Source organism: Vanacampus margaritifer, chromosome 4 (assembly GCF_051991255.1).
Source record: "Vanacampus margaritifer isolate UIUO_Vmar chromosome 4, RoL_Vmar_1.0, whole genome shotgun sequence".
Classification (NCBI taxonomy): domain Eukaryota; kingdom Metazoa; phylum Chordata; class Actinopteri; order Syngnathiformes; family Syngnathidae; genus Vanacampus; species Vanacampus margaritifer.
This window is the reverse complement of record NC_135435.1, coordinates 26,482,512-26,496,317: the sequence shown is the minus strand read 5'-3', so window position 1 is coordinate 26,496,317 and position 13,806 is coordinate 26,482,512.

Here is a 13,806-nt window from a genome sequence, read left to right as displayed (position 1 = left end):
AAATAATGGCCAGTAGAATAGCCTATAATTAGGAGGAAAAAAAACACAAAACAATTCTAAAGTATCGTAATTTCAGGACTGTTTAGCTCATTTGAATAAAAAGCCACACCCACAAAATTTTAAAAAGAACAAAACATGTTCCATAAATAGACCACAATTGTTTATGAGCCGTGAGTGTTCGGATTGTAACATCAACACAGAAATATTACAATTTTTGATGTATAGTACACACAATTGTATATTACCTCCTCCCCCAAAATAAGCCTTCAAAAGCATTTTTTTTTTCCATCTGTACTCGTGTATTATAGGATCCCTCGATTTGCTGGTATCTACACTCAAAAGTGAAGTATCCGTATGGTAGACAGGATTTCTTGTGTTCAGACATGTATTTGTGTCTTTGTACACATTCTTTGACCTTGCTAACTGTTTCAGCTGTCAAAATGTTCGCTGCTCACCAGGAGCGGAGCCAGGAAATTTCAGTGGGGTGGTCCTGGTCTCACATCAGTTCTGTCACCGCTTACTGATCTAAGACCGAGTCCTCTGAGAATTGGGACACCGCTTCGGTCAACCGTCAAGAACCAAGGCCTAAGGGGTGAAACAAGGGGCAAGATTGGGATTGACCTTAAATACATTGGGGGCATGAAGCTCATTATTTTATGACATTTTCATTTATCTAGTTTAGTTTCAATGGCTACATGTAGGCTACTTTTTTTTTTTCATTAAACCAATGATATTTGCCAAATTGAGATGTAATTGAGAAAGTCAAAGTGTTTTTGCTCAGCTTTTTAAAAATAGGATTTAAAAAAATTGATCTATTCTATGTCTGTGAAATTTGCTTTTGTGTATGAACATAAATGGAAATCCTATATTTATGCATTTGTTTTAGAGCTGACGTAGGACGTGACTCACGTCAAAGTACATGCATGCAGGGCACACTGCAATAGCTGACTGGCTGCTGCATTTCTTATCGGCAGTGATGAATCCAGCTCTTATTTTTATAACATGAGGAAGTCACAACATTGCAAGGCTATATATGCTGGATTCAACATGCTTTGCCGTAACTGTCAACACATCAACTTACGTATGCAGCAGGTTGGTGGGGACTGCATGAGTCAGGATTGTTTGACAGCAAGCATACAGTTTATGGAAAGTGGCTATGAAAAAAACACAGCACTGGCCCGGTATGCCTAGTAGTTAAAATCCTCTTTGAGATTTGTTAAGTATTTTGACTATTTCATATGTAGGCTAATAGAATTGGAAGAACATTTTTACTCTAACCATCAAAAAGCCATCAAGGTTGTTTGGTGGGGTTGTACTGTATGCACCAAATAAGGCTTGTTTAATATTAATAATATCATGTAAAAATTATTGTACGTAATTAATTGGGTTCGGGGGGCATCTTTCAATCTAGACAAGGGATGTCCAAACATCTTCCTCCGAAAACGTATACAGCTGCATAGAAAAAAATCTAAAGTTGCAACGGCCTCTTTGACATTTTCTGACTTTAAAATGCAATTATGTATTGTAGTTGTGTTATTTTTCTTTGTTATGTTTTAGCTTTCTATTAACTCATTCACTGCCATTGACGGCTATAGACGTCAAAAATTTATTTGAACTATTTCTATTAGTTTAATATTTTCCCCACTTTTGTTAACAAGTGTATGAAAACCTAGAATGTTTTTATTGTATTAGAACAGATATAAAATGTGTGATTAATTGTGAAGTCATGCGATTAATTACGATTAAAAAATGTATTCGCCTGACGCCCCTAATTTTTAATAATCGTTTCTTAAAAAAAAAAAAGGATAAAAAATATTTTATTTATTTTTCTTAAAGAAAAGATTTTTAAAAATTAGGGGCGTTAGGCTTTAAAAAAAAAAAAAATCGTAATTAATCACATGACTTCACTCGTGAACTCACGATTAATCACACATTTTATATCTGCTCTTAACGTTTAAAAAATAATCTAGGTTTTCATACTCTTGTTAACAAAAGTGGGGGAAAAAATGTTAAACTAATAGAAATAGTTCAAATGAATTTATGACGTCTCTAGCCGTCAATGGCAGTGAATGAGTTAAAGGTCCGCTGGCCTGTACCCCACTAGGATAGATCCACCCCTGCCCTGAGCAGATCTCCAAATTCAGAACCAAAACGAGAGCAATCTGCAATAACATGACAATTTTTAAAGCAGTTTTTACTTGAAGGTCTTCGTTAATCATTAATGTGATATGTTCACAAATCAGACCTTAACACAGACAGCAAAGAGTGGAGGATATCAGCTTTGCTTCTGAAATTGAATTATTTGTACTTATGATGAATTAATGTATTAAGAGAAATGTTACTATTTTGGTTGTAAATTCTCTTTTTGCATATCCAGAAAAGGCAAATGTATTAATAATAGTAGTTGTCAGGTGCATTGCATCCATGGGAGATATTGAGTGTAACAACCCCTCACCCAAAAAAGGTTACAGGCCGTGTCAAAAGTTCTTCAAAAGGTCACAAAAAAAACATATGGCGGGCCGCAAATAGTCCCCAGGCCGTAGTTTGGACACCCCTGCTCTAGCCAGAGACAGATATTCCTATTTAATGAGTAGCTGGTTCAGTTTTATTTCAACATCCACCCTCAAGTGAAGCACCGGCTTCCTCTTGTTTTGCCTTTTTTTTTTTTTTTTTTACTACCGCTCACATCGGTATGTTTCAGATGAGTAAAATTCATCAGGCTCATCTAGCTTGGGTTGTGCAGGCGGCATAGCGATACTAGTTTGTCATGGACATGTAAACATGTAACACAGGTTATTGGCAACTTTAATCAATACAATTAAAGTAATCTATTGGCACACAGATGTAGTGAACAAGAGTTGGACTACGGTTGGCTGTTTTCAGACCCAACCATACTTTACTGTACATTTCAGCTGTGTCCCATTTTGGAGACTCCAGTTCCTTTATGGCTTTGAAATGTTTAACAACATTAATCCTGCTCACTAACTATCAAACAGGAACCATACTTGCCTCTTGATTTGAACATTATAGTTAGCCTTATGTAATAAAAGTATATCATAACATAATGGAACACTGGCATCTCTCACAATCACAGCTGTCCCATTACTTTCAAAGCATCTGTTCGTAAATCCATCCAATCCATTTGTGTCACTCCCTGGTGCCTGTTGGATGTCTGTCATTAGTTTCACCTGGTTTCATTTGCTTAACCTTCCCTTTTTGTGTCACATACAATCAGCTCCTTTCTTCCCTTGTGTCCTGCTCAGCTGTCTGGTCCAGTAATTAGCCAGCATGTAGTTACTAGCCCCTTTTTCTGTGCAGTATGTTGGATCTTTTGTCATGACGTTTGTTCTGTCATGGTTCCTTGCCTTTTGTCCTCTTGGTTGCTTTTGCTGTCACTTCAAGTATGCTGTTGCCACAAGGGATCAAACGTGTTTCCCCCTGTACCACCATTAAGATAAATAATTATATATATATATATATATATATATATATATATATATATATATATATATATATATATATATGTATAGCTGGGATTGGCTCCAGCGCCCCCCGCTACCTTTTGTGAGGACAAGCAGTATATATATATATATATATATATATATATATATATTAGGGGTGTGCCAAAAAATCGATTCTCATAAGAATCGCGATTCAGAATCAATTTCAAATGTCCCAAAATCGATTTTGTTTAAATTATTTTATACTGTCTTCCCTGTTTGTGTGTGCCTTTATTGGGAGCGCTGTTCATGTTGTACCCGATTTGGCCACTTAGGGGCAGTGTGGTTCCACGCGGTCTGACAGTTAAGTTGTAGCCACATTAGAGAGTAGAAGGAAAAAGTCCCGATCAAGTTATTCCAATAAAAGTTGTTTTTTTTGCAGCGTGGAGCCGTTCTTTTGAGTGATAAAAGTGCCGCGAGTAGCGCACTAATTATCATTAGCGAGTCAGACTGGAGCAGATCATTACAATTCCTTGAACATCTATAAATTGAAGCAAAAATCATTGTCAATCAAATCATTTTGAATCAAAAAAGCGTTCTTAGTCGAAAATTGATTCTGAATTTAATTGCACACCCAAAAATCGGAATCAAATCGAATTGTGAGATTCCCACCCCTAATATATATATATATATATATATATATATATATATATATATATATATATATATATATATATATATATATATATATATAGCGCCACCCGCCACCACTTCCATTTTCACCATACACTAGTGAGCTTAAAATCAACAGGCCATCTGTGGTTAGATGAAAAGCAGCATTAATTCTCCACTCCAGATGAGACCCTACAGCAGGCTTGGCAGGACAAGGGCAGTTATCCATGGGGGAGGGATCAAGGGGAAGGTTATGGGCTGAGAAGATGACTGGGCTTGTTCACAAAATAAAGAGCTGTGCATGGAATGACTAAACTGCTGGCTTTTGATGAGATGCGGCAACATGATGAGCACTCGGAGGCGGCCCAATTCGGTTTGGAAAAGCAAACGACGGGACCAAGATGGGAAGGCACATGGAGTGAATGCCGGAGCCGAGCTGAAAGTGCCATATGTGAGAGGCAGCTGATGTGTGAAGCATAATACCGAGCAATCACCCTGTCTCCACTCACTGCAGTGCGCGAGGGCACCTTGGCCCCCTTGGAGCCACATAGATAAACACTATCCATACCTCCTCGTTTATTGCCTCTCATTAGTTAGAGTGGGATGAGGGGAAGTGTGTGGGCCTGCATGTACCGCTGGCACTCTCACCAGAATAAATTAGACTGTTTTGTGCAAGGTTGAGTTTAAAGGTGATATTTAATTTTATACATACCCCAACCCCTGTATATCATGGAGTAGGACAATATTTTCCCCTTGTTCATGTCACCCTTATTATAATGTGTACATTCAATTGTCCTAAAATCAGGCCAGTGTGTGTGTTCTTGTTTGGACCATATTCCGGGTTTTTACTATCATTGTGGAGACCACTAGTGCTTTGTGGGGACATTTTGGCTGGTCCTCACAACTCAAGACCTCTTTTTGAGGGTCAAGATTTGGTTTTATAGTTTAGGTTTGAAATGGATTTTGGTTGGGGTTAGGCAATCAGTTATGATGGCTAGGAAATGCATTATGTCAATGGGATGTTCCCACTAGGACCGGACTTGGGCATCTTTGCTCTCGTACATTCTTTGTCTTTTGTTACATTCAATGACTTATTTGAGCTCATACAGTATGTGTTCCGCCACATTGCTTCCCTGCATTTGGGTCCACCGCCTTACACCTTACTTGACGCTAACAACATTAACAATTCGATTGACCGGTCCACCTACACAATCTAATTAAATCCAAAACAATGGTAAGATCAAGCATTCTGCAAAGATAATTATTTAATAAGTTTTGATTGACACAAGGATTTAATAATCTAACACAAACACACTCATTACTTTCACCATTCCAGTAGTGTAAACATCTCATTCGGATTCAGCACTTGCCCTTGTTTTGAATTTTCCTTCAGAATACTAATGTACCATTTTGCTTGGAATGTTTATTGTTTCACTCCTGCAGTAGAGAAAAAAGGAAAATAACACCATAATCATTTGTGTGGTTTGCAACTGAGGACATTTTGTTTACTTCCCCCAAAAAATGTTAACATAAAAGTCAGATGATAATATTCAATGCCAGAACTCTACTGAATGGAAAGCAGTAGTGCATATCTAAAGTCACTGTTCCACAACAACTTTTAATCGTGTCTAAACCCATTTCAACTTCCATGTCGTGGTCGATGTCATCCTCACGCTCACCGTCCTCTGCATCATTATCGTTGCTGACCTCGGTTGTAGAAGCCTCCAAAGCACACTTTAGGCTTCCCATGTTGAAGCTGCCTGATAAAACCCTCCCTCTGGTCAGGCAATGCCACATAAACCCTTTCGGCTGTGGCACATGCTACGGAGATCTTTCACTTTCTCATCCCAAGGTCCATGCACGATGTAGTGACAGAACCGTAAAGCATGGCTATAGTTTTGCCTGGCATTTTCAATGTCCTTCTTCAGCCACCGACCTTGAACCGCTTATAGCCGTTGAGCATCGGCTCCGGCAGAGGGAGAAAGACAAAGGATTGGCGTGACCTCAACGACATGAGCGGAAGCATATGCAAGTGTGAGGGAGGGACACCACTTATCCTAACAATTCCCGACAAGGGCCCTACCGCACTTGCTCACCCTTTGGCGGTGACAAGGATGACTGTTGCTCGGGATCCCACTTGGTGTGACAGACAACCTTGACACCTGCTGCTTGAGGGTGTGTACTTCCAACTCTACCTTCTTCAGGGTCTCCATCGATGTCCTAACCACTTTGAGTGACTTCAACCGGGAGAGACAGAGAGAGAGAGAGACAGACAGACAGAAGCTCTGATTAAAGCTCTAAAAAACTTTAAAAAAAAAATAAAATATATATATATATATATATATAAAAAAGAAAAGAAAAAAGAGAGAGCAATGATGATGACATGTCAAATCGGTAAAATTACCGAATGAACACTACTGAGCTCTCCAGAAAAAGAAAAAAAAAGACAGAGAGAAGCTCCGCCGCCATGTTTCTACATGGATCGTTTAGAAAGTGGACAAGAAGCTAATGAGCTCATTGTAGCAAACACAGGCAGCTCCGGTCGTTTACTCGTGAACTCTTGTTGAAGCATCATCTGTAAGTGACTTTTAAGACACTCTTACATCTGTAATGTAGATATAATGCGAACTAAAGGATAGTGTTTGTTTTGCTTAACCTTATACAGTAATCGCTAGTGGACTATTGCTAATCAGAATTGCTAACCTTTTAGCAAAGGCAAATTTTGTTTGTGTTTAATAATGCTCACACACAGAAGATGATAAATAATTCGCAGTTAGATTTACTTAATATCGAGTCCGGGCTTCGGCCTTCCTGGGTGGAGTTTGCATGTTCTCCCCGTGCTTGCGTGGGTTTTCTCCGGGTGCTCCGGTTTCCTCCCACATTCCAAATACATGCATGGCAGGTTGATTGGACACTCCAAATTGTCCATAGGTGTGATTGTGAGTATGGTTGTTCGTCTCTGTCTGCCCTGCAATTGGCTGGCAACCAGTTCAGGGTGTACCCCACCTACTGCCCAAAGCCAGCTGGGATAGGCTCCAGCATCCCCCGCGACCCTTGTGAGGACAAGCGGTTAAGAAGATGGATGGATGGATTTACTTAATTCATCGCATGTAGATATATGCTGGCTGAAAAGTAATGACCACAGTAGTGTGTTTTTCCATCCATCAATTTTCTTGTCCAAGGTCGAAGGGAGCTGATGCTAACGTAACTGACTGAGCGAAAGGTGGACTAGACCTTTATTTACAGTCAACCAAAAGACACCTCGATACAGGTAATTCACACTTTCACATAGTCACCGAGTGTGAACTAAACGGGTCAAATGAGTTAACCACAACACTAACACTGAGAAAATATCTATTTTTGTATTTTATTTTGCGTCATTAAATATATTGGCATGAACTAAATTGTGGCTCTGCTTTGAACGCTTGGAAAATGTGTCAACGCTCCCCCATTGTTTTGTATACAGCTGTTCATTGGACTAGTGCCAACAGCAAGGGCCTTTTATTGCAGTAAGCGCGTATCACAGAGCGAGGGTTCACCTTGGAAGAGCAACAGTGAAAACAAATGTGTTGTCCTACTCCTCCACCAAGCTCATTAATTAAGGTGCTGTACATTTACCCCGAGTCTGTGCGAATGAGCAGAGAAGTACTCTCTGCTGGGTACTCACCTTTTATTAGGAATAAATTAGGTGAGTGTATAGTTCATGAGTCATGTCAGACTGTCGTGCAAGTTACCAAAAGGACAATTATTTTTCTGTATCTACCCCTTCTGGCTTTCAACATAGATTTTTTTTTTTTCAATTTAAAGCAAGAATACATTGCAAGTGCTAGCACAAGTCAAAACATGGCACTCTGAAAAATGCAGAATGGTGTGCCATGACAGGTGAAATCATTATTATTAGCTGTAAACCGGAAATGATACTGAAGCTACAGTAGTGCATTGCCTACTACTAATACAGCTCATCGTTAAACTGTGTTGGCTGATTTCATTATTTGATCATGTGTACACCACCACTGAGATGAAAAACATGCGGCGACCATCAGAAACAGTGCAGCAAAGAGTAAAAGCGTTGTTCATCAACTACACGCTGTGAAAAAAGCTTTTGGGTGAAGTCATGTCAGAAATGACTCCATTTAAACGGGTTTAGCTTAAATCAATCATCACTAGCTTTAAATAAAACTAAATCAATGCTGTTTGATGACTGACACACTTTGTCCAATCAAAACTGCCAAAGAAAATTACTGTTTTGTGCAAGTATTTCCCACTGGTACTACCATACATAAATAAGTTTGTTTAAAATGAACTTTTCAACCTTCAATTCATATCTTCATACATCTGCTGATGAAACATTGACTTACAGCTAGATTAATGAAACCTTTGTCATGATCTGAGGGCGTCTGTATCATTTTTACTGGCACTAAACAACTTTGAGGTGGATGGTGTGAACTCTGCCACACACAAAAAAAAACGACAAACGTGCAGACTGCTTTACGGCACATGTCCACAAGTCCAGTTAAACGTCTACGTGCGATTACTGTTATCATGCAGAAGCTACCAAACACCCCAAGAAATTAAGATTTTTGTTTGAGTTGACAATAATAATGATAAAATCATGCCTACCTGGATGCGTATAGCACAGTACAGGATTTCATTCGCTGGAACTTGGCTCTTTTATTTAGTAGGTAGCTTTCCATGCTCAAATCAAAATGATGATGCTAATGTTAGCTATCGGAAAAATGCGTGGTAGCAATAAATAGCCATCAGCTTGATAGTTCGCCCTTCCACACTGACTCGACCAGCCACGCAACACTCAAAAGTTCTGTGCTTTCTTGTTTACGAATGCTTGTGAATGCATTGCGGGAATGAAGGAAGGCAGAGTCAGCCCCCGTGTAGATTTACTTTGGTTTAGTGTACAATGTGCGAGCAGTGTGAAGGAATAGACACTCTTTGTCTTTCCGCGTGTTCGTTGTTGTTCGGGTTGAGAGAATGTTGATTTTCTGAATACAGACTAGAGATCGGTGAACAGGTCCTTCGAAGGATTTATTTTACAGAATATTCTGGACAAGAACAAAAGTTTACAGACAAATGGCTGCAGTTTCTCTTGCTAGTGTCTTTACAGCCGACTCCCAGCATTCTTATACCATCTTGAAGAGCAGTATCATAAAACCCCCAAATCCTTAAGCCCCCGAAACATACCCCATCCACCAGCCCTCAGCTAAGACAGACATCATTCAATACACATTGACAAATGGCCCTTTGATGTGGAAACAGACGAGGCCCCCTCCCCAGACCTCATTCAATACACTCACCAATCTCTACTGAGGAAATGAAAACAGTTATGACTAAATCTAAACAGTTACTGTATAACTAAATCAAAACAGAAGAATGTCAACAAGTGATACAGAAATGCTCCATGACATTATTTACTAAAATATGTCTTCTTTGTGCTGAGACTTACAGCAACTTTTCCGTGTTCCACCTTGCTAAATGTCCCGCGGGGAGCTCCTGGACGTTTCCCCCAGTTTGATGATAGCCATTTCTCACCTCCTGTCGTTCAACCCTTGCTCCTAAATGATTCATCTCTCTCTCTCACCTGCAAATAATCACAGCCAACATCATTAACCTGGCTGACCTCCGTGTTCCTCGTCCAGCTCATTTTCCTCCACTGCTGAGCTTGTTCTCCAGCAATTCATCACTTCATCCTGACAAGATCCCCAAACGCAGTAAGAGGAGACGCAGCATGTCTTATTGATCTCCCGTCAAAGCCGGAAACTGACTGAAAAGAAAGTGACGTAATCATTCTTGCGCGGTGCTTTTGTAAACAAGAAACAGCGACTGACTCTGAGATGGATGTTTCAATTTCATTGAGCGCAAACAAGATGGTATGCTTGTTCTGCTTTTAACAATTTAAAAACATACTGTACTCAACTCTTTGTGTGTGTGTGTTTTTTAGTTTGTTTGTTTTTAAGAAAAAAGCTGATGGCATTTGCAGCCTGCATCTCAATTTTTACAAGATGTTCTCCCATGGAAAGGAAATAGCTAACGTCAATTTATGAGCACTAACTCGTACGTACTTGTGCTCAAAGCTACTGAAACACAATTGTGTCGAATTAAAGCGCTGCGTAAAACGGATCAATGAGCTGACTCGGCACTTGTCTAGCAAAGTATGGCAGCGAAAAGGTAGCGAGGCATTAGACATCACTTCTTGGTGAAGGTTTCTTCTCAGTGTTTGTTCTCAAACTGTTAATGCTTTAATTGGCTTGGGCATACAATAATCATCTTAGTCACTGTATTGTTGTCTGTAGATTTTCGGTAAATAGAAGTACACAAAAAAATTCCAGCATTTGAATTAGGTTCCTAACCACTGCATCAAATTGCATTTTGCTGACCGTTCTTGGTTTTCCTATCATGACATTACAGATATGAAGATGAAAAATATGATTTATGAAGTAAATAGAAACAAGTGTTATTTGCTAACGGTACTTTGAGTGGCACTGTGCATTTTTTTTTAAAATAAGGAACATTCATTCTAAAAAAAAAATAAAATAAATAAGAAAACGCTACTCTGACAAATGGACATCACTTTTCACTTTATTCATGAGGGCTCGCTTGCTGTCACAACATTTCAGACAGAACTTGAGAGGTTGTGACTCCCAACAGAGCTCAAAACATCTCATCATCAGACAAAAAAAAAAAAAGGAAACCTGTGGAACACCATACATTCCCTTATACATGTGAATTCATTTTGCACATATTCATCCAACCACTTATTTTTTTTTCCGCTCAACATGGTATGAAGGGATTAAAAGAATAAAGAAATCACATTACGTACCATCACAACAGCCACAAGTCGACTACTAAGCACACCAAATTCCCTGCGGCACAGGTAGGCCAAGCAATCTTTTGAGTCAGGTGTGTGTCTTGACCTCCACCGAACCCATGAGGTTTGATCGAACCCAGATTGAGTAACCACTGGACTATAGGCTAGCAGTGTTGCTTTTTGAGATCAGGATCTGATGTATGTATGTTACTTTGATGTGGGTGTTGAACTACGGTGCCATGTCTGCATGTATTTTCACATACTCGTAAGATTTCTTGCGCATGAAAACCAGCGGTGGAAAAACACAGGGTACCTGCAATATTATATTGCAATATATTTTCTAAAATTATTAGGACTTTGTTTTAATGATTGTCACTTCTAGTGACTTGAGCAAAGGTAGCATTATGTAAAAAAACTAACAAAAAATTATTATTATTATTTTTTTATCTCATTGGTGCCGCTGTACCCAATTAAAGTGTCTGATGATGACAGAAACCCATATTAAATATTGACAATATTTACTACATCCTTACCTGTACTGTGTTGTGATAGGCTCCAGCCACCAATTGAACATGCGGGAGAAAATAAATGAATACTGCATATTCATATCCTTTCATTTTATTAATAATAATAATAAATTGTATTTGTAATGCGCTTTACATTTCCAATGAAATCTCAAAGTGCTACAGTGTCAAGTAAAAAAAAACAAAAAACAAATACAGGTTAAAAAGTGCAGGTTTGTAATAGGTAAAAATGTATTTTTAGCTGTTTACATATTAGGGGTTGACTGCTGCAATGCTGGGCCAACTCTTTTCCCTCTCTGTTGGTCTGTGTCATCTTTTTTTGGCCCAACATCTTGAATGTCAGCGCCAGCTGCTGCCTGATCACTGGTCTTTGCTCAGCAAGCACAAAATAAATAAATATATAAAACAGCACGCACGCGCACACACTCTGGTATGACATTTTACACCAAACAACCTATCTTTGCCTTATAAAAAGAAGCTTTTTATGAAGTCTTTGCGAAACTATTTTATTTTCAAAGAAATATTTTAGGAAACCTATTATGGAAATGTAACTTTTTAATTTCGGGGGGTCCACTAGCTGTTCCTGGAAACCGTAACAATTACTTTCACTTTTATGATCAACCTCAGCTACATTGTTTTGACCTGCTTCTTTCTCTGACATGCTTACAATAATGACATCATTTTTTATGAATGAATTGTAGCCATTTGCAACAACCCACACAACTTATCCTGCACTACATTTAGCAAGAAAAATTATAATTCTAATCATAAAAAAAGTCAATAGGTAAGAAATGCAATAGAGTGCTATCATTTATTTAAAAAAATAAAATAAAATCAGGTTGTCCCTTTTTTTTTGGGGGTGGGGGGGGATTTGGGGATTTGTTTTCTTGATAAAAGCCATCACAGGAATCTGTATTCATTGTCTCTCATTATGTTGCTAAAATTGTAATTTTTCTGTACAACTAAAGATTATAAATGACATACTTTGGGTGATTAGACACTGCACATTTTGTTTTACAGATTTTATTTTTTAAAACACATTATTTTGGAATGCCATTTAATTCATAATTAATCATTAAATGTTCATATATTTTAATAAGTATTCGGTAGGAAATATAAAAGAATAATGAGCAACAAGTAATACTTATTTATGGGGAGAATCTAGAGAGGAGCATAAATATATCCGCCGGTTTTTTGTTTAGTTTTTTTTTTGGGGGGGGGGCAGTGATCGATGTAAGTTGGACAGAACAGGATTCCTCTGCTGCCTACTCTTAAGTGCCAACACAGCATATGCTTTGCATTGATTTATTTGTGGCGGCGTGCCACCTGTCAGCTCACTGCCATACTACTTTTGTTTATTCTATTCGGTCTCTTACTTACATAAATACTGTAGATTATTTGATCAATTATTTTATTGTTGTGCAGTGTATTTGTTCACTCTAATAAAAAAAAATCCATGCTTTAAACCTATTTTACATAATGTCATTTAATTACATTCGTTTGATTACAAAAAAACGTATGGAGAAAAGTATCATTGTTAACATTTCAGTTTAGTGATATTATTTTTCCTTTTATTTTTATTGAAAATATGTTAATCATACTAGGCCATCATGAGACTTTTAATTTAGACTCCATGAAAAGGTGATCAAATGCTTAGCTAATTTTGCACTGAACATGCAACACTTACAATTACATGCATGGTTCAAGGGCATGGAAATGTGCGAATGAGGTGGCGTTAGTTTATTATAGTTCGCAACAGTACTTGAAGCCAACCACTGTGGTTGTTTGCAAAAGTCACTTGCAGAATTTAAGCAAAAAGGATTATGAATGAATGACACTTAAAATTATAATATAAAACCATTATAATGCAGTGTGTGTTAATCTATAAAACAGACTACAGCCATAATAATTTGATTGGTCATTTCGAGGATTAAACTATTTACATGAGGAAGAAGATATTTATTTTTTTCTGTGCTTAACCTTAACATGATTTGGTAAAGTGTTAATCTTCATTTATATGTACTATTGCTATGTAGTATATGTAGGTTAAGCACACTTCAAGTCAGCATGCAAATGACTGATATTGAGCGCACGGGTCAGGGCAAATAATGAAATTATAAAATTGATTTGCTTGCCTTTTTTTATTTGCTGCAGGCCAACCTTGTCCTATTTCTGTAACTTTTTCTACACATCCTTGTCCTTTTCCTTACAAGTGTAGTCGGAGCTGGCCACCATGGCAGTGTGGAGGAGGTTATTCAGTAACGCTGCACCCACTCAGACATAAGGGAATAAGAGGGGCGGAACACAAGCTATTTTAGTTGAGTTCTTCAGTATCTAGGTCTAAGTGATT